Source organism: Protopterus annectens, chromosome 8.part0, assembly GCF_019279795.1.
Source record: "Protopterus annectens isolate FY-2018-M chromosome 8.part0, PAN1.0, whole genome shotgun sequence".
Taxonomy (NCBI): domain Eukaryota; kingdom Metazoa; phylum Chordata; order Ceratodontiformes; family Protopteridae; genus Protopterus; species Protopterus annectens.
Window position 1 is genome coordinate 1,747,076,161 of NC_056741.1, and position 22,987 is coordinate 1,747,099,147.

Here is a 22,987-nt window from a genome sequence, read left to right on the forward strand (position 1 = left end):
TTCATCTAACAGTAAGAAAAATAGAGGAGTTTTAATATTGTGGAAGAAAAATATTACCATTCCTCAAGTACTGTATAACTTTGAAGATAAGGATGGCCTTCTTTCAATAGACATAATAAGACACAGTAATAGAATTTGGACTTTGGTGAACTTATATTGGTTTCCAGGTATAGGAGTAGGAACAGTTAAAAAGCACATATAACTTATTGAGACTTCAAAAGCTAACTTAATTGTGGGAGGGGACTTTAATTGTATATTTAGATAGTCGGGAATCTACAAATAAAAGACCTTTCCGTATTACTTCTACAGAGAGAACACTTAGAAAATGGATAGATAATTTGCAGAAAATGGATAGATAATTTGCAGTTAATACTCATTTAATTTTAAAAATGAAAATGCATTACTATTTTCCCACAGTGATAAAATATACATGTCCTAAGATTTGAAAATGAAAATACCACTCTTCTATAATTCCCTGTCCTTTATCAGACCATAACTCACTTATCCTTAAACTTCAAATGGATTTTAGAAGACTGACTTACCAAAAGAATTTCAGCATATTTTACTAAATTAAGAGTTTAAGCCTTGGTTAGATTTAGAAATAGATACAAATAATACTGGTGACATAAAAGTGATTATTTTATGGGATTCATTATGGTAAAATTATTTCCTGTTGCAACAATAAAGCAAAGGAATGGGAATCAGAATTAGTTAATATTCAGAAACAAATTATAGAAACTAACTTAAAGGATACACAGGATACAGCTGCAAAAAAAAAAAAAAAAATTGAGGAATTAAATAGATACAATGTTATACTAACACATAAAACCAATTTGGCTTTGGAAAAATTTAATTTTTTTTTCTGTTTCCCCCCAAGTATATGCATAACCTAGCAATGAGATCAAAAGAATTTCTAATGAAAACAATATTACAAATATAATCTACGAAGGGGAAAACAAGAAAAATGTATCCGACATAAGTGACATTAGAAGCTTTTAAATTACACTTTACAAGACATTACAGCTTCAATGATTCTTCTCATGATATTGCTAATATGTGTCTAGATTATACACATTTAAATAAAATTCCAGAAACCCTAAGTTTAAGCATTCAAAAACAAATTATGCTCAAAGAAATTAAGGAAAAAATCAGACGGTAAAAATAATAAAGCACCAGGCATAGATGGAATTATAGAAATATACAAGTTATTTCTAACATCTGTCTTAACAATGCTGCAGTCAGCATTAAATGAAACCTATTCACAGGGCATTATTCCACCTTCTTGGAGATACTCCCTGAATACACTATTTTAAAGGAGAACAAAAATCCCAGTTTATGTAGCGCATGTAGACAGATTTCATGATTACAAACTTCTTATGTCTATTTTGGTTAATAGAATCAAAAAATCTTTAACTTGGGTCATTAGTGAGGATCAAACAAAGTTTATACATAATAGACAAACCCATGATAATATACAAAGAATTTTAACCACTATAGATCTTTTAAACGGAGACCAAACTGAAGCCCTAATAGTTGCATTAGATATTGAAAAAGCTTTTGACTCATTAAATTGGAATTATCTTTTCAATGTACTACAAATTTATGATTTCCCTCCACAATTTATTACTCTAATAAACATATATATAAAGATAATTTGGCATATGTAAAATTGAACCCATTCACTTTGGAAGCAATTAAAATTACTAAAAGTACTAAACAAGGATGCCCCATGTCACCAGTGTTTGCCTTAGCAATTGAACTTTTTTCCTCTGCGGTTTGTTTTAACCCCAGAATTAAAGGTATTGATATTTTTAATCAATTCCACTCAAAAGTAATGCTCTTTGCTGATGATATTCTGCTCACTTTAGCTATCTCAGATGAGTCATTAAGTGAGTTAAGCTCATTAACTGAAAAATGTTATCACATCTCAGGTCTAAAAATTAATACTTCTAAATCAAATCGTATTTTGTTAAATAAGAATAATTCTAATATTACAAATCAAATAATTGGAAAACAAGTTTCCTCCTTAAAATATCTGGGGATTGTTTTATGTGAAAATTTGGAATTCTATCCACAAATTATAATAATATTATGAATACCCTTAAATTTCTAACAGGAAAATGGAATAAATTTAACTTTTGAAGATATTTTACAGCTAATAAAGATGGTACTTCTCCAAGGGTAAACTACATCGCACTAGCTATTCCTATTATCCCTTTTAAAAAAATCTTAAAAGAATTGAACAGAATTTTTATGAATTTCTTTTGGTACCCCAAAAAAAAGAATAGCTTTTCTTAATCATATTAGGCCTTGAGAAATGGGAGGCATAAACTTCCCGGATTTAGAATCTTGTATCAAAGCATCCATTTTCAAAACAGTGATAAATTGGATAGATCCAAAAGTTTCTTCCGCGTGGAAAACAATACATGCTATTATATTTCCAAGCAGAAAGTAAAATTGCAAAAAATATGCAGCTGGAGGAATAGAACAGTAAACTCTGGCATATTTACTTGCAATATAATTCCACTAAACCTACGAATTTAAATTATATAAAAATAACATGTACAGCACTTTTCAGAGCATTGTGAACAATAATATTGACATTTAAATTATGGCTTTAGCTATTTAACCCCCTTCAAAATTACAAAAAAAAAACTTCAATATTCCTATAAATGCTCTTTTCTCATAGAGAGAAAACAATTTCACATGTTGGTACCAATGTATGGAAAATCTGTCAGTCGTGGATGTAAATCAAATAATTAGCATATTTAATCTGCCAAATAATGACTGGTTAGCTCTTAACAGCCTAATACCATTTGCAAAAGATCTATGTAGAACAATAAATAACTCTTCATTTAAATCCATGCCTAAAATTATATTCTGTCTGTATGAAATAATATATAGAGACTTTAGTTGGACAAATTTAATCTCTAACTTAAATAAAATTATTATTAATTATAAAATAAAATCTAACCAGAAATTCTGGAATTTTATCATTAAAGATTGTCCATTATTGTTACTAAATTAGACCAAAGTAGACATATTACAGTCTATTAAGTTACTTCAAATGTACAAAGCTGGAAGATCTTTGCATGTAAGTGTTTACTACTCCTAATAAAATAGCTAGATTTAGCAATTCTGATCTATTATGTTGGAGGTGTTCTCTAGCATGTAATGCTAACTGGTCTCCTATTATGTTGGGGTGTTCACTTGAAATTGTGGGAGGATATAGGAAAATTTTTGCAAGCCATTTTTACTGATTCCTTTCTTTTGTCAGTCATTGATTCGTTTGAATATAAATGAAACCTCCATTACGAAAAAGAAAGATCTTCTTTGGACCTAAAGAAATGGAACTCTCCTGTCATCCCAACTTTTGAAGATTTTCTAAGTAACACTATTGGAAATCAAAGTCAAGGAAATGAGAATCTTTCCTAGGAAATTGATCAATAATCATTGGGAGAAAGTTATCTCCCTAATTGTGACAATTAAAATGGTTAAAACCTTACCTTCATAAAAAGAGAGAAAGCAAGAAGACCACTCTTGCTTATTTTAATTTTTGTTAAAAAGCATACTTTTGTCTGTGTAACTATGATTGTATTCCTTTAACTTCGTTTGATCTCTGGCCATTGTACATTATGTAAATAGTTCTCTCTTTTTTTGTCTTGCTTGATGTGTAAAAGTTATTAACTGTTTGTTTTTTAAAACATTTTTGAAATAAAAATATTTGAAAAAAAAAAAAAAAAAGATGCTAGAACCATTGCCTGCAAATCAAAATAGCAAAGGCTTCTGTTCCAGAATGTTTGATTCCAAAGAAAGAGGCTTGTCCAAGACCGGAACTAGATCTTTCGTTTCTAAATATATTTGTGAATGTACCATACTTCAAAATGTTCACCATACAGACTGTTACCCCCTCACTCCTCCCATGAGTTATATAATACTAGTCTTAAAATATGCTGATTGTCACATTGCAATTTCTAGATGCTTGAAGAAATTTCTAACACACACTGTTTCTTGGTTATGTTAACTATAGCTCAAAGGGTGTTTACAAAATGCCCAGCTCCAGCCGCAACTTATTGCAGAGCAAATGGCATTCCCCTTTTTTCCTCATTTACACAGTTTGTCATTACAGTCTTTTATCCAGATGTCAGGAGCAATTAACATGGGCTGTGCCTCTTTTTACCAATCTGGGCTACCAGAGTCAACTTGACATTGTCTTGCATGATTGTGTTTCTTGGCTGCCTTCTAGATACTTCTCTTCAGAAGGCTTTTTGGCAAAAAGAAGGATTCTTTCAGGAACCTTTTCATGAGCTTCTCCAGTCAGTCTGATTTATCCAAGAAAAACACATGGTCGCAGCATTTTTGTTCTCTAGAGCATCAAATTCCAGTTTTGGACTTTCTAAAATTGAAAATATATTGGAGGCAACAAATTCAGCTGAACCCTGGTCTCACTTTTCTCTGCTAATACCCCAAGCCAATCTCTCCCAACAGACACCTCAGATTTTGCTTGGAACTGTTTCCATGGCAGTAAGGTGCAAGGCCTGTGGAGTCCTTCAGACAAAGCAATGTACATCAGTGTAAAGGAGATGCTGGCTGTGATCCATGCTTTAAAAAGTTCTCTACCTATGGTTACCGGAACCTTTTTATTTGATTGCGGACAATACTGCAGTCATATGGTACGTAAACAAGCAGAGCGGTTATTGTTCATATCTTATATGCAGACTGCTGTACTGCAGTGATATGATACATAAACAGATTCTTGTTCATATCTTGTATATAGACTGCTGTGCTGCTTTGGAAGATGTTCTTCGTGTTTCACTGTTGCAGTCATCACATTTGGGTTATCGGCTTGCAGTTAGCCCTCAGTCGGCCTGATTAACGGTCTTTGGTCCTGCGTCGGTTGCTGTCCCTTCCGTGACATCAGGTCGTCAGGGGTATAAAACGTGCAGCCGACACCATTACATCAGTCTGTCTTGCTGTGTGGTGCCTGAAGCAGAAGCAGTTTGCAAGTGCCTGTCAGCCGACTCCTGAAATTTTCATTTTCAAGTTTCAGAACCGAAGTCTTCAACTAAAAGCTAAGTACCCCATTGGGGAAACTTTTTTTTTTTCTTGCTCTAAACCGATGTCCGTAAAAGTAAATAATTGCATTGCTTGTGGAAAGCAAATACCTCAAAGATTTTCATTCGTACTGTATTCCTTGCCTAGGCCCTGACCACGACGTACCTCGCTGTCTGTTTTCTGCCGTATTTAAACCACGAACTGTCTGTCGTCTGTATATTTACGCTTCTAAATATTTTGGTGCTTGGTTCAATTATCCTGATATGTCTTCGGTAAGCCATCCAACTAACAACATTCTGAAAAAATGCAAAGGTAAAGTCTGAGACAGGCCGCCGAGGTCCAAAGCTGCCGACGATGCTTCTTCTAAGCCAGTCGCCAGTTCGCTGGTACTCGGGCACTTTCGCAGCTCCTGATACCTGCTACTTCAGATTCACAGGCCTCTACTGAGACCACATTCAGAGTCCGGTATGCCCCGAGATGCTTCAACTGTGGAACCTGTGGTGGTTTCTACCTTGGATGGGTCCGGAGCCGCTGTGCTGGCACTGGCTTCTGAAGGTGTATTCAGGCCTACTGACTTGCGTATTAAACCAACACCATCTTCTTCTTAAAGCCCTAAAACTCGAACCATGCCTAGAAAACTGACGCCCAGACCGCATGGCCAGGCCTCTATGCCTAAAAAAACAAATGATAATGGCTGAAGACCTTATTACTTTAATCAGGGGAAGCCAACCTTCCCCCTCTAAGACATCAAAGACAGAGTTTGCTTATGATACTTCTGATCAGGATTTTGAATTTTCTATTTCCTTTGACCAGGATTTACCCTTGTCTGCCTTTGTGGATTCTAATGCTGAGGACTTTGTTCCCTCTGCATCCCCCCAGAGGATCCCTCCTTGAAACCTTGCATACCCTCAGGGAGCATTTTCGTTGAGAAAGTCAGGATTTCTCTGATTCTAAAAAGAGTCTTAGGGATTTCTTACTCCTACCCCAGCACAGGCCTTTAGCCATACCTCCTGTACTAGACATTGCTGATGATGCCTATTTGGAATCTAGCTTGGCCCCTGACTCTACCTCCTGCGCCCAGAAAACCTGATGGATATTATAGGGTCCCTGACTCTCAAGTTCCTTTTTAAAAATCCTACTGCGGATCCTGAGACCATTTCTCAGGGACCAAAGGGCATTAAAGCAACTACTGCCAGAAATCCTACCCCTCTGATAGAGACACCAGGGCGCTGAATAGATGGGGTAAGAAGGTATACACTTTTGCAACTTTGGCCATAAGTGCCTTAAACTGCCATTTTCATATGTTAAAGTATTAGCAGCATGTTATTGGATTGCTTAAACAGAAAATGATGTTGAATCCCGATTTTGTTCTGAAAATAAGGATTTGCAGGATTTACTGCATTCATCTGAACAAGTTGGAAAACATACTTTGCAATGTGTTTTTGATTCACTAGAGGCATCTTGCAGGGCTGCTGTAACTGGGTCTGTACTTAGAAGGCATGCTTGGCTTAAGGAGCAATCCTTGACAGATCATGTTAAAGCGAAATTACTGGATGCTCCCTTAAACCAGGACCACCTGTTTGGAAACCAGGCAGAAGTTCTTTAAAAAAGAAATGGAGGAAAAAGCTAAATCTATGCAAACTAAGTTTTTTACAAATACAACCTCCACTGTTTCGTAGGCATTGGCCTTCCAAGAATTGGTCCTTTCCTGCTTCTTCCAGACCTTCTCAGTCCAAACCCAGAGCGAGCAGAGCTCCCAGGCATCAGTCCCAGGGTATGCACAGGACTAAGCAGTGGGGGGGGCCTCCACTTCCAAATCTGGGAGTAATAACCCCCCCCCCCATGGTAAACTGTCTCAATGACTTATTTTTAAAACTACAAACTCACGACCCAGATCAAATAATATTACACGAATGGAACAACTAGCCATTGAAGATCTACAGAATAATCATGACAGCTGTTAAAGGAGGAGCAGTTGTGCTCAACTGGTCAGATTATGACAAAGAAGCTAAATGACAACTCTCAGACAAACAGTACTATTTTGAAATGGCTATTAATCCTACTCTTAGGTTTAAAAAAGCAATTGATGATTTCTTGGTAAATGCCAGAGATGCAGCCATTATCGATAGTGATGTGATGCACCAACTTATGATTCAGGATCCCATGAATCAATATATTTATTTCCTGCCTAAAATACACAAAGATGCGGTTAACTCTCCGGGTAGACCAATTGTGTCTGGTAAGGGTTTTATCACTGAACCCTTATCTCTATCTTACCAAACAAATCAAACCACTATTACCTCATATACGATCACGTGATACGACCAATTTTCTACAAATCATTTCTGAAATGCAGCTTGAACCAGATTGGCTTATGGTTACTCTTGATGTGAGTGCTCTGTACACCAATATTCCCCACTGTGGTGGTTTGGAAGCTTTAGCATATTGGCTTGATGTAGCAGGATTATATCCCACGGAGTATAATGAATTTATGATTGGTCTGGCTGAACATGTCTTGAATGATAATGTTTTCATTAATCAAGACACTTGTTACTGGCAGACAAAAGGTACAGCAATGGGGTCCTCATTTGCCCCCATATATGCTGATTTATTTATGGCTTATGTTGAACGTGATCTCATTTATGATAGCCGTAATAATATCTGTCTACATCTTATGGATATATGGAGGCGTTATTTGGACAATTGTTGGTTGGTGTGGAAGGGTGGAGTTGATGAATTATTGGATTTTTTTGGTCTATTTAAATAATAATGAATGGGGTTTACAGTTCACAGCACATTATATGATATCAACACTATGACCTTTTTAGATGTATTGATCAGTAGAATGCCTGATCACACTTCTGATACTAAGGTATTCGGAAAACATCCTGAATACAACACGATTTTGCATGCCTCCAGCTTCCACCCACCACATATCGCCAGGAACATAAATCACAATTTATTAGGATGAAGAGGATATGTTCTGATGAGGCCTTTTATTGTGAACAAAGTAAGGACTTGACCAACAGATTTAGATGTAGAGGTTATAAAATGGGACATGTCTTTGATGCCAGTAACAAGGTCAATAAACTTAAGAGGGAGGAACTGCTACGCTATAAGGAGCACTACCATAGGGCATCACAACCCATTAGGTTTATCACAACTTATGGTAGGAATTCTGACACACTAACACAGAGTGTACACAGGCATTGGAACATTTTACAATATGATCTTGAGGTATCCAATATCATCCCTGAAAGATGTTTGTTCTCCTTCAGGAAGGGTAGGAATCTAAGTGGTTGTTTCAACCATTATAAACATGCACATGACTCCGGAACAGAACACCATATACAAACCACATTAACAGGAGGTATTCTTACTGGCTGTTTTCCATGTGGCCATTGTTCCAACTGCAACAAAGTCAACAAAACCAAGCAATTTTCCAGTAGAAATTCTTCTGTGGTGTATGACATTAATTTTTTTGCTAATTGTAGTTCCGACTGGGTCATATATTTGGCAATATGCTTCTGTGGGTCATTTTATATAGGACAAACGTCACGGCCACTGCGACTCAGGATTTCTGAACACATTAGCAACATTAAAAAATTTAAAGTTCAAAATGCACTGTACAAACATCATATCATACATCCCACTGCAAAGTTCTCTTTCACCATAATTGAATTGATATTATTAAAGGCAAGAAGTTGAACAAAACGGGTTTACACTCTTTGCTAAACTCTAAGGAGAAAAAATGGATTATTAAGTTAGGGGGTTATTCCCACCAGGTCTCAATGAGCAATTTTAGGTTAACCAATCGTACTCTGTCTTTTGACTAACAACTTTGGATGATTTTTTCACACTGAAGAAGGCTGTGTGAATTGCCAGCCGAAACCGGTCTGTCATTTAATTTGCTGTTTTACAATAAATATTCATCAGAATACAGTTTGCTGGCTCTTTTTTTATTTTTTTTTTTAAAACTGCCAAGCACTTCTCAACTGTCTGCCCCTTTGGGGAGAAAGATTACTCTTCATGAAATGAACTAGGAACTCATTACCCAGGACAAATGTATTTTAAATAGTGTCCCAAGGATACAGACTTCACTTCCACACATTACCATCACGAAGTGGGTGGCCAGATCTACCCCCAAATCAGTGGGCAATGGCCCAAAAGCAAGCATCTTCTCTCTTAAGCATGGATGCTATTCAGTTGGTACCAGAAGAAGAAAAGGGACATGGTTTCTACTTGAGACTTTTCCTGGTACCCTGAAAAGACAGTTCATTGTGTCCTATCCTGGACCTGTCTAAACACCTTTCTGGTGATTCCAAAATTCAAGATGCTGACTCTTCACCAGTTGTTCCCTATGTTAGGCAAAGACGCCTGGTTGGCAACACTTTATTTAAAGGAAGCATACCTGCACATCCCAGTCAGGGAATCTTGCAGAAGATGCCTACGCTTCACGCACTGTCAAATTCTCTGGACTGCCCTTGGGCTTATCTACTGCACCCAGGGTATTCACAAAGTGCCTAGCTGCAGTCATTGCATTTTGCAGGCAAAGAAATATTCAAATATACCAATACCTGGACAATTGTCTAATTCAGGCAGAAAGCCAGGACACACTTTTTGAAGCATCTGGCCTTTGTACAAAGGGTGCTAACTTGTTTGGGGTACACCATAAACAAAAAAAAAAATCACACCTGATACCCTGTCAACAAATTATATTCCTGGGAGCAAGCTTGAATACAACTTCCCAGATGGCTTTCCTTACGCCAGAGAAACATTCATTTGACAATCCACTTCAAACAAGTGGCCACAAAAACCCTGCTATCTGCAAGGCAAATACTACAAGCCTTGGGGTTCATGGCCTCCTCCATTCTTCTAATTCCATATGCAAGACTGCATATGAGGAAACTACAATGGTATCTAAAAAGATTATGGTGTCAACACTCTCTCAGGATCTAGAAGCAATGATTCGTATTGTACCTTGCCTACGCCTAGAGTTCCTTTGGTGGGCAGAGGCCTGTCACCAAAACAAGGGACTACCATTCACACAACCCCCTGCCGCCTAAACCCTAACAGACTCGTCAGACTATGCATGTGGGGCTCTCTTGGCAGGGAGGTGCATTTAGGGCAAATGGAACCCAAGTCAATTGCACCTGCATATCAATCAAAAAGAAATGTTAGCGGTGCAGAATGCTCTGACGGCCTGCAAGGACCACATTCTTCCAGGGCAATTAATGGCAAAGACGGACAACACCACAGTTATGTGGTACATAACAAGCAGGGGGGCACACATTCTTACCCCCTATGCAGACTAGCCATGGCATTGTGGAACACAGCCCTGAGCTACCAAGTGCATCTATAAGCTCAATTCCTGCCAGGAAAACTAAACACACTGGCAGACGAACTAAGCAGAAACCTCATGGACCCACACGAGTGGAAACTGGAACCAAGAATTTTCAACATGTTGACAAGCAAATGGGGGAGCCCAGATATCAGACCTGTTTGCCTCCACCACTACTATCAATTGGACAAATTTTGCACAAGGACTCCCTACCAACAAGCTTGGAAAGTGGATGCTCCCCGTCCTTCACCTGGAAAAACCTATCTGTTTATGCCTTTCCTCCTCTGCTCTTCAAAGTACTACTACAGATCAAACAAGACAAACCAATTACTATTTTGATTGCACCGGACTGGCCATGCCAACACTGGTACCCCTTCTTGCGCAGTGCGTCACTGTTGGCCCCATGGCACCTGCCTCTGACTACTATCGTATTGTCTCAGCAAGAGAACCAGATTCTGCACCCTCAGCTTCAAAGACTGAATCTAGCAGCCTGGCTAATTACCTAATCTTTCCTTTACCATCCCTCAGTAAACCAGTGATGGATATTATTTTAGAGGCAAGGAGGCCTAGTACTAGAAAATCTTATGCTGAAAAATGGAAAAGATTCTGTGCCTGGAACCTTTTTCAAGGAATGAGCACAGCAGTGCCCAGTCTACCTCAGATTTTACAATACTTAACTGAGATGCTTCACAAGGGCCTGTCTTTCTCCTCCAAGCGCCTGTCTTTCTCCTCCATCAAAATTCACGCCTCAGCCATTTCAGCTCATTATAATACAGAACCTCCCCTCTTTCATCCACTACTCAAGCAGTTCCTCAGAGGATCCAAAAAATTACAACCACCCAGGAGAGCTCCAACTCCAGCCTGGGACCTTAACTTTGTATTGGCGAAACTTACTCTTCCCCCCCTTTCAAGCCAGCTGCTACTGCAGACTTAAAATTCCTTTCTTGGCAAACAGCTTTCCTTTTAGCAGTCACTTCAGTAAGAAGGGTATCTGACTTACAGGCCCTTATGGCAGTGGAGCCTTTTATCATTCATGCGGACAGGGTTTCCCTCAGGACCTATCCCTCCATGCCCAAGATGGTATCCAGTGTGGCCCTTAATCAGTCCATTCATTTGCCAAGCTTTCTTTCCTAATCCACAGAACAAAGGGGAATGGATACTGCACTCAGATGTGCACAGACAACTTCGATTCTACTTGGACAGGTCTAAACCTCAAAGGAAATCTGAAATGCTGGCAGCATTTGCTGCAGGGGTAGAGGGGAAGGCTATTTCAAAGCAAACCATTTCCAAATGGATAGGCCATTGCATTAATTTCTGCTACAAGCACCATGGAAAACATCAGACCCCACTAAACCAGGGCTGCATCTACCTCTAAAGCCTTTCTCAGAGGCGTCCCTAAGAGGGACATCCTAACTGTGTTCTTTACATACTTTCACCAAGTTATTATCATGAGCCAGTTTTCTCTAAATCCAGAGCTGGCTTTGTCACTGCAGTCTTGCAGGGCCTTTATAGCTGGTCCTAATGCTATCTAATTTCCTCCTCCCATCCTTAGCTTTGGGAATCTACCCAAATGTAATGACTGTAAAAGTGAAACATTGAACATAGTACAGTTGTGTACACTTGCCATAAATGCAGATGTTCAGCAGTCCTGGTTACCCTCCCTCCAGCCCCCTTACTACTTTTACTATACCTCTACTCTCCTTTACTATGCTCAAAAGCTTTTTGGTGTATTTGCATTTTTGTTGGAGGTATAACCTTGTACATTTATATATTTAATTGCTTCCCATTAGGGGGGCACCTGACATCTGGGGCAAGAAAAACTGATGTAATGGCGTCGGCTGCATGTTTTATACCCCTGACGACGTGACGTCACGGATGAAGACAGCAACCGATGGAGGACCCAAGACTTTCTGACTGAGGGCTACTGCAAGCAGATAACCCAAATGTGATGACTGCAACAGTGAATACACTCTCTTAACATCTACATTTATGGTACATGTACACAACTGTACTTTTATCTCTTCAGCGTTCTTTAAAAGCCTCTAAGCATCTTGTATTCTTTCAGAGCAATTCGTAGTGCAGGCAAGCTGAGCAGGACCTGGACAAAACCCTTACAAATGGAAATTGAACAAGGGGACTTCCAGGAACTGATCCATTTGTGGGGAACTCTGTTCACCTCCTTTTGAAAGAGATGACTAAAATTTTCTCTGGGTCTTTTTGAAAGCAAGCTTGTAAAATTACTGTGATTACTTTCAGATAAGTGCCCCATTTGGGTGTTTTTCCTTTCTTTATTTTTAGTGCTACTGTGTGTTTTGTGGTGATTTTCATGTCCGCTAGGAAGGGCAAGTGTCAGTGTGGAAGGCAAATTCCACATAAAGACACCTACGACCTCTGCCTCTTCTATCTAGGCCCAGACCACAATCACACCGCTTGCACTATCTGCAAATCGTTTGTCCCCAAGACCTTAAGAGGCCGTGTAGCCTCGCTCAAGCTCTACTTAAAGAATCAGCACCTTAAGAGCCTTTCACGGGAAATGGAGGGTAACATCTGGTCCTTCGGACGAGCCTAGTGCAAAGAAGGCCAATAAGCCCTCAGCCTGATGTTGTAGAGGTGCCCTCTCTTCCAGACATCCCACTTGAGGCCGATGTAGGCCCAGAGGCCGTCCCGGATGTGGTGGATGTCCCATCGGCTGGTACCACAGTGGAAGCCCCAAAGGAGTCCACCGGTACATTCTTGAGGAAAGGGCAAGTGTCCAATCTGGGCAAAAAGGGGGAAGGTCTGTCTCAGAAATACAGAAAAGGGTATTATGACCTCATGCAAATGGAATATCTGTCATCCTCTGCCATTCCACCAGTCTTGCCTGCTTTCCTGAGTACTGCTGCTTGTGTCCATACTCTCAGCCGCCTGCTCCCGAGTGTCCAGACAGGTTTTACAAGGTGCCTGAAGACTCCAAATTCCTGTTTAAGGCCCCTTCTGCAGAGCCAGTAACCATTTCTGTTACAGCTGAGAGGGCTTTCAAATTGTTACCTTCCACTTCCCTACTGCCCTCTAATAAAGAGAAAAAGTTCATGGTGAGGCTAGGGAAAAAGGTTTACACCTCTAGCTCTCTGGCCTTTTGGGTAGTCTGTTACCAGACCCATGTGGCAAAATACTCCTTGGCTCTCCTCTCAGGTGCAGGGAAGCTCCTTAAAGAGCTCCCAGACTCCCCTGCGAAGACTAAAGTGGCAGCTATCCTTAATTCCTCTGAGCAGGGGATGGCACTCTATATTAAGTGCAGTTAAAATGCAGAAGATGCCTCCTCCAGGGTGGCTGCCTCTGGTTCATTTGTTAGGAGATATTCTCTGCTTGGGTTACAACCTTTACCAGATAACCAAAGCCAAATTGATGGATGCTCCCCTGGATAATAAAGCACTTTTTGTTAGCTCAGCTGCAGAGTTATTATCCTTACAGGAGAAAGGAAAGGAGCTCAGAGCTTCAAGCATATTCTTCTGTCCCTGGTGCTAGGGTTCCAGAGGAACTATCCTGCAAAGACTTCTTTAAGGAAACCTGTGTTATCTACTTCCTCTGAATCAAAGGGGGGAACTGTAGGAAACGGGCATAATCCATCTCTAAATCGGCATCATCTACTCCAGTCTCTAAACCGCCATTTCAGTCTTGCTGTAAACCATGTAGCCTATCTGCCTCCAGAGACATCCAATCCCTTCTCCCATCCCAATCTCTTGCTGCTTGGAATCGGATCACCCAGGACTCTTGGGTCCTCACCATTGTCCAGACAGGATATTTCATAGTGTGGGAAAAATACTCCTCAATCAAAGGCATCCCACAGCCACCAAAAGAACAAATGTGCTTCTTCCCTTGGGTGATCTCAGACCTTCTTGCCAAGGGGACAACCCAAGAGGTCCCTTCCTCTCTATGGGGGAATGGGTTTTATTCCAGGATTTTTTAGGTCCTCTGGAAGGATGGCCCCTAGAGACCCATACTGGACCTTTCCCATTTGAACAACTTCCTGAAAGTTCCCTCCTTACAGATGCTGACCCTACCATCTCTTCTACCTCTGATTCTTCAAGTATTCATTGTATCCTTGGGTATCTATCAAAGATTCTTACCTTCACATCCCCATTCACCCTTTGTTCAGAAAATGTTTGCATTTTTCTGCTGCTTTATTTCATTTTCAGTTCTGTGCTTTGCCCTTTGTTCTATCTATGGCACTTAAGGGTCTTAACAGAATACTTGTCTCCTGTCACAACATTTTGCAGACTGCAGGGAATTCAAATCTTCCCTTATCTAGACAACCTCCTAATCCAAGCCCGGTCCTCAGATCAACTTCAGGAGGATCTCACCTTCGCTCTCTCTGTCCTCTGGAGAGACGAGACTTCATCAACTATCAAAAGTCCTCCCTGACCCCCTCACAAGACCACATTTTCCTGGGGTGTAGGATCCAAACAAAAAATGTTGGCTTCCCTCCTTCAGAAAAGGTGCTGTTCCTGACTTAATTCCAGGGACTTTTACCCCTTCAATCCCTGTCTGCCAGAAACTTCTTGCACATCTTGGGGGGGGGGGGGGGTCATGGCATCCACAATATTAATGCTCCCTTTAGCCAAGTTACACATGAGGAAGATTCAGTGGTTCCTAAAGACAGTCTGGATGCAGCACTCCCACCCCTTAGAGTTCATTATTCCCCTACTTCTCTGCATAAGAAGGGAGCTAGATTGGTGGATCCAACAGATGACTAAAAATCTGGTCTCCCCCTCCAATCCACCCCTCCCCTCTCAAGAGCTGTATACAGAAGCCTCAGACACAGGATGGGGTACCACTCTGCAGCCCTGGAGGGTCAGGGATGTTTGGATTCCCAAACAAACAAAGGAGCATGTCAAAGAAATGCGGGCCCTCATTTTTGCCCTACAGGTCTACAAAACTAAACTAAAACCAGAGGCGTTGAGGTGGTTCACAGACAACATGGCCTTTTGGTATATCAGCAAGCGGGGGGAACAGAGTCTTACCTCCTTTGCAAACTAGCCCTGCATGCCTAGGAATTAGCTTTACAAAGCCCAAGTTTCACTTCAGGCAGTATGTCCCTTCAGCTCAGAATGTGGTTACCGACTCACTAAGTCGGTATATGACCCAGTCCTACAAGTGGAAGTTACACATGGATGTGGTTTTGGACCTGATCCATCAGTGGGGTATGACTCAAGCAGACCATTTTGCCTCCCCCATGAACAGAACTTCCAAAGTTCTGTTCCAGGGTCCCGCACCCCTTGGCCTGGAAGGTGGATTCTCTCTTTTTCATGGAGGGGGATGTGGATCCCCCCTTGCCTCTTCAAAAGGACCTATTGGAAATTCAGCAGGACTAACCAGAAATTTTGCTGATGATTCTCTTTTGGCCAAGGAAGCATTGGATGTTCTTCATCTCACATTGTTGCAGTCATAACCTGTGGGTAGTCTGCTGTCCTTGGTCGGCCCGAATACCAAAGTGTTAGGCTGGCGTCGGTCATGGTCGCTCAGATCTGACGTCAGTACGCCGTGGTACTAAAGCGCATGACCGACGCCATATCCTCAGTCTTTCTTGCCGCATGGTCCGAAGCAGAAGCAGCGTTTTGCAAGTGCCGTTCAGCGTCCTGAAATTTTCATATTTTGAGTTTCAGACCGAAGACCAAGTTGGGCTAAGTACCCCGTTGGGGAATATTTTTGTCTTTTCTTGCCTCAGTTAAATCCGGATGTCAGAAAAAGTGAATAATTGTATTTCTTGTGGGAAACAGATACCTCATAGGGATTACCACTCTCTTTGTATTCCTTGCTTGGGGCCTGAGCACGACGTAGTCGGGTGTCGCTTTTGTGCTAGATTTAATAAGCGCACCATTAAACATAGGTTAGATTGTGCTAGGCTTGTCTTCGGTAAGCGGTGTAATTACAATATGCCGTCGGATCCTCCGCCCGCTACCGCTAAGAAGCGTAAGGACAAATCGTTAAAGTCCAAGCAGGATGAGTCGTCCGTTACGGACGCCGGTTCTTTAGAAACTACGGTGGAATCTGTGGATCCGGCCGAGGTTTCAGTTGAGTCTCAGGGGGAGCCTTAGTTTTGCAGGATGTGGCCTCTCAGGAGTCGGGGCAGGCTGAGGGGGCCTCTCAGGTCTCTGTAGTCCCTTCTTTGCATAAGGTGGTTAGGCCTTCTACTTCTGTCTCTAAGGTTCCTTCCAAGGTCAGGCCTGGTTTATCTTCCTCTGGCGTCAGCCCTAGTTCTGCAGGTTCTGTACCTAAGAAGCATATGCTGAAAATGGCAGAAGATTTAATTACCTTAATCAGGGGTTATTTGCCTCCTCCAGATAAGAGGCCTAGGGTGGAGCCAGAGGTGGAAGGATTGGAGCATTCCTCAGATTATTCGGAGTCTTCGGCTGCAGACATTCAGGATTTTCCTCCTTATTCTGATTCCGATGCAGAGGATTCTAGTCCTTCTGCTTCCCCACCAGAGGATTTTTCTTTTTCTGAAACCCTGCATTCCACGAGAGAGCATTTTAAGTGGGAAGGTCAGGATTTCTCAGATTCTAGAAAGAGGCTTAGGGAATTTTTGTTTTTACCTCAGCACAGGCCCTTGGCTATACCCCCTGTTTTGGATGTTGTTCAGGATGTTTTCTCTGAAGCTTCCCTTAATCCTGATTCTTTGCCTCCAGCCCCGGTCAAGCCAGACAGGTATTACAGAGTGCCTGAGGCTCATAAATATTTGTATAAGAGCCCGAGAGCTGACCCGGAAACTATTAGCCAGGGTCCTAATGGTGTCAGGGCTTCTGTGGTAAAGAATCCAGTTCCTATGGATAAAGACTCTAGAGCTTTTGGATAGGTGGGGTAAAAAAGTGTATACCTCTTCCACTCTAGCAATGAGGGCTTTGGATTGTCAGTTTCATATGCTGAAGTACCAGAATTTTCTCCTACGTCAGTTGAAATCTAAGGTGGATGCTCTGGCAGAGGGCATTGAGTGTAAGGAATTGCAGGATTTAGTTCATGCCTCTGATCAGGTGGGTAAGCATTCTTTGCAGTGTGGTTTCGATGCTCTTCAGGCCTCTTCCAGGGTGGCTGCCACTGGATCAGTTCTTCGTAGACACGCCTGGCTTAAGGATCAGAACTTGTCAGAGCATGTTAAAGCTCGAATTTTGGATGCTCCCCTTCAGTCTGAAGTTCTGTTTGGTTCACCTGTGGAGTCGGTTTTGAAGAAAATGGAAGACAAAGCTAAATCTATGCAAACAGTTAAAGATTTTTTACAGGTGCAGCCCCCTAAGTTTAGCAGAAATTGGCCTACTAAGGGATGGGCTTATCCTTCTTCTGATTTACAGTCTAGGGGCAGATCTAGGCGTGGTAGGGGCAGAGCTCAGGCTCAAGGTTCTTTTAGGCCTAGGACGTGGAGTTCCCCTGCACAATCTTCTGGTGAGGGCAGGGGCCAGCCTTTTCGTAAACAGACCCAATGACCTGTATCCCCAGCTGCCAGATCCCTCCTGTCTGGCAGCTCCTCTGGGAGGAAAGTTGGCACTCTTCAGGCAAAATTGGCTTTTAGTCACTCAGGACAAATGGGTGTTGGACATTATAGGTCGAGGCTACAAGTTTTACTTTCACACCTTGCCTCCTTTCAAAGGCATGCCAGCCGTTCCTTCTCAGCAAAAGGTGGAGGCTCACAAACAGATTTCTTTACTTCTAAAAATGGGGGCTATTCAGGAGGTCCCTCCGTCAGACGTAGGCCTAGGATTTTATTCTCGCCTGTTTCTTGTACCAAAGAAGGGAAACACTTGGAGGCCAATTCTGGATTTGTCTATTCTCAACACATACCTGGACATCCCAAAATTCAAGATGTTAACTTTGCAACAACTTCTGCCTCTTTTAGGCAAGGATCACTGGATGGTAACTCTGGATCTCAAAGAGGCTTATCTTCACATTCCTATCAGGCCCAGTTGCAGGAGGTTCCTGCGCTTTCGGGCTGGAACTTTACATTATCAGTTCTCTGCATTGCCCTTTGGCTTATCTACTGCGCCCAGGTTGTTCACAAAGGTCCTGGCTCCGGTAATAGCCTTCTTAAGGTTAAGGGGAATACAAATTTATCCTTATTTGGACAATTGCCTGATTCTGGCTCAAGACAAAGTCAAGCTACTTCATCTACAGTATGTTATGGCAGTGTTAAGGTGCCTAGGGTATTCTGTGAACGAAACAAAGTCCAGTCTAGTACCCTCTCAGGACATGTGCTTTCTGGGTGTGAGACTGAATACAGCCTCTCAGATGGCATTTTTGACCCCGGACAAACAAAGAAATCTTACCCTTTACTTCCAGCAATTGGCTCTACGGTCCAGGCTGACTGCAAGGACAGTCCTTCAAGCCTTGGGGTTCATGGCATCTTGTATTCTAGTGCTTCCCAATGCCAAACTGCATATGAGGAAGCTACAATGGTATCTCAAAAGCGTATGGACTCAACACTGCCACGATTTGGACACTGTCATTCAGATGATACCTTGCATCCAAAGGAATTTTGTGGTGGGCTCAGGAATGTCACCTAAACAAGGGACTCTCTGTGACCCGACCAGAGGCGAGTCAGATCTTAACGACAGATGCCTCAGACATGGCTTGGGAGCACACTTAAGGAAAATGGGTTCAAGACACGTGGCCTGCCAGACTTCAACATTTGCATATCAACATGAAGGAGATGTTAGCAGTCCAATTTGCACTGATGGCTTTCAAGGATTTACTTCCCAGGACAAGTGTTGATTCAGACAGACAACACAACAGTCATGTGGTACATCAACAAGCAGGGGGGTACCCATTCATACCCTCTTTGCAGACAAGCTATGATTTTATGGGAGACTGCTCTCAGTTTGCACCTCACCCTTCAGGCAAGGTTTCTGCCAGGAGCACAGAACTCCTTAGCAGATGTTTTGAGCAGACAGATGGTGGGTCCCCACGAGTGGAAATTGGATCCTCATGTTTTTCAACAGTTGACGGTGGCATGGGGGACTCCAGACATAGATCTGTTCGCTTCTCCACTGAATTACCAGCTACCAAAGTTTTGCACAAAGCTGTTTCACCCAAAAGCTTGGAAAGTAGATGCTCTATCATTCAGTTGGAACAACCTTCACGTTTATGCCCTTCCTCCTCTGCCTCTCCTTCCCAAGGTGCTCCTGAAGGTCAGGCAGGACAAGCCTTGCATGATTCTGATAGCTCCAGATTGGCCACGTCAGCACTGGTACCCTCTGCTGAGGACTTTAGTACGGGAGCCTCCTTGGCCTTTGCCATTAATTCCAAACCTTTTGTCCCAGGCAAGCAATCATTTCCGCAATGTCAGGGTTCAGTCCCTACATCTGACAGCCTGGCGTATTCTGTTTTAGACCCTGGGGGGGTCGCAGCTTCCTCAAGTTTTGAATGTCATTTTGGAGGCCAGACGGCCTAGTACAAGGAAAGTTTATGCTGATAAATGGAGGAGATTTTTTCTTTGGAGCGAAACAAAAAGATTTGATGTTTCAGTGCCTAATTTGAGTGTTTCACTTCAGTATCTTACAGAATTATTAGACAAGGGTTTGTCTTTCTCCTCTGTAAAAGTTCATGCTGCAGCCATTTCTGCTCACTATGACTGTGACCCGCCATTATTCTCTCACCCTTTGTTCAAGTAATTTCTTAGAGGGGCAAAGAACATAATAAGACCCCCACGTAGAGCTCCTACTCCTTCCTGGGATCTCAATTTTGTGTTGGAAAAGTTCACTTTATCTCCTTTTGAACCTACAGCTACTTCAGAGTTGAAGTTTTTGTCTTGGAAGACTGCTTTTTTGTTGGCCATTACGTCTGCTAGAAGGGTATCTGAATTACAGGCTCTGATGGCAGTTGAACCTTTCCTGATATTCCATAAGGATAGGGTCTCACTATGTACTAATCCTACTTTTATGCCTAAAGTTGTTTCTGATGTGGCCTTAAACCAATCTATTCATCTGTCTACTTTTTATGCTGATCCCCAAAATAAGGGGGAGAAAATTTTGCATTCTTTGGACATTCACAGGCAGTTACGTTATTATTTGAGCAGAACTAAAGGGTTCAGGCAATCCCAACAGTTATTCATTTCTTTTGCCTTGGGATCTCAAGGAAAGCCTGTTACAAAACAAACTATTTCTAAGTGGATTGGGCATTGCATTGCCTTCTGTTATTCTCATCATGGTAAGGAGGTTCCGGCTGGAATCAGACCTCATTCTACTAGGGCTACTGCCACTTCTACTGCTTTTTTAAAGGGAGTGGCTACTAAGGATATTTTGGAGGCAGCTACCTGGAGTTCAGTGTACACTTTTTCTAAGCATTACCATCTTCCTCTTTATTCCAAATCTAGGGCTGGGTTTGCCACTGCAGTATTACAGGGCATGTTAGCAGCTCCTAATGCTATCTGATTATACCAACCTCCCATTACCTTTGCTTTGGGATTCTACCCACAGGTTATGACTGCAGCAATGTGAGATGAAGAACATAGTACAGTTTTGTACCTACCATAAATGTAGATGTTCGAAGATCCACATTGCTGCAGTCCAATTTACCCTCCCTCCTTCCCCTCTGTAGTTTGGGGTGGCTGTGTGGTTTGTGGTGTATCTTTTGTTGCTATTTTGGTGATTGGGTATTTTTCTATTTTTTGGCTATGGCCTTTCTTTTTAAGGCCTTCTGACATCTGGGGCAAGAAAGACTGAGGATATGGCGTCGGTCATGCGCTTTAGTACCACGGCGTACTGACGTCAGATCTGAGCGACCATGACCGACGCCAGCCTAACACTTTGGTATTCGGGCCGACCGAGGACCGTGGACTACCCACAGGTTATGACTGCAGCAATGTGGATCTTCTAACATCTGCATTTATGGTAGGTACAAAACTGTACTTTCCTCCTTCTCCTGCACTTGGCCAGGGGCAGTCATCACAAGTTACGCCACAGGATGGATCTACTCACGCAGGACAGGGGAACCTTAGTACATCAGCCTGACCCTGTGGGTGATCCTTCAGGCACCTATTTTCAGAGGACGTATTTCAGGTTCTACAGGAGGCCAGAAAACCCACTACTAGGAAATCCTGTGTTTCCAAGGTTTTCCATCCTGTGTCACAAGAAGGACCTTCAGCCATGATCTGTGACTGTTCCAATGGTGTCCTTTCTGTGTGAAGTGATGAAGGGGGGACCTCACTTATTCTTTGGTGAAGGCCCATCTTTCAGCCATTTCAGCTTGTCTGCCTGTCTTTCATCTTAGCCTCTAGATTGGAGGTTAACTGCTTCTTAAAGGTATCTTTCATGTCAGACCTACAAAGAAACCAGTTCCTCCTCCTTGGGATCTCAATTCTATGGTAGAGAAGCTTATTTTGGCACCCTTTGAGCCAGCAAGTTACTCTTCCCTACAGCACTGCACATGGAAAACTGTTGTATTGGTGGTCGTTGCCTCCACCAGGAGTCACTGAGCTGCAGGCTTTGATATCAAATCCCCATTTTACTTTCTTCCACAGTGATAGCGTATCTTTGCATACTAATCCTTCATTTGTACCCAAGGTGATCAATGAATTGTCCCTTAATTAACCTTACTAGTTTTTTTCCCTTCCCCTCATTCTCCCAGTGAAAGGATTCTGCACACTCTGGCTGTGCACAAGCAACTCGTACTACCTTGATGAAACAAAAATCATCCGTAAATCTGAATGCCTGTTTTTGTCTTACCATCCGAGGGCCCTGGTTAAACCAGTTTCCAAGCAAACTAAGAACCTTTCTTCCCCAGTGAGGTCACACTCCACTAATGCTGCAGCCTCCTCTGGGGCTTTCTTCAAAAGCTGAGCCACTTGCTCTATACTGGAGGCAGCTACTTGGTCTTCTGTCCATACTTTCATCCAAACATTATAAATTGCAATTCCTCTCCAGGTCCAGGGTGGGATTTATCAGAGCTGTTCTACAAAGGGTTTGTAGAAAACTCTCTGCTTCTCCTCCCTCTAATCCTTCCCAAGCTTAGGCATTCTACCCAACGTGATGAGTACTGCAGTATATGAATAGAATGACATAGAATAGTTGTGTAAAATCTTAGCATAACTATAGATGTCCTTGTCTTCTATATGCTACAGTATTGCTTGCCCCACCCGCCTTCCCCTTTTCACTTAGGCTCAAGCTGGCGCTTGGCAGCATTCAGTTCTGAGGGTGGTGTGTGCTGACTTACTCTTTATACCAAATGTCCATTTATGAAAGACATACGCTGAATATTGTACAGCATCACACATACCTTGCAGTAGCATCTAAACTTTGTGTGTGGGCCAGACGTACAAGTCAGCTGGAGGCTGACTAATGTGACTAATACTGCAGCATATAGAAGGTTATGTTATAATTTTACACAACTGTTCTTTCCAAAAAGTTTGCATCAGCTCTGCGAAAATGCTGCAAAATCAACTTGGAAGTATCCACTCGGCATTTTTTTCTTGTCTGCATTCAAACATTTGGGCACCTACTTGGCTGACAGCTTCTGTATACCCAGATGCTCATGGATTATAAACTCAAAACATTCCCTGGATATCTGTAGTGCCGCAGGAATTGTTTTGGCAGATGTTTGCTGCTCTGCCAAAATCAGGTCATGGACAAA

The 22,987-nt window shown here is 42.0% G+C and overlaps 1 protein-coding gene across 1 annotated transcript in view; it reads left to right on the forward strand.

Annotated features, from left to right (window-relative positions):
• MPHOSPH6 (M-phase phosphoprotein 6) overlaps positions 1-22,987 on the forward strand; it is a 619,684-nt gene that overhangs the window by 79,882 nt on the left and 516,815 nt on the right. The gene's annotated exons all lie outside the window — the stretch shown is intronic.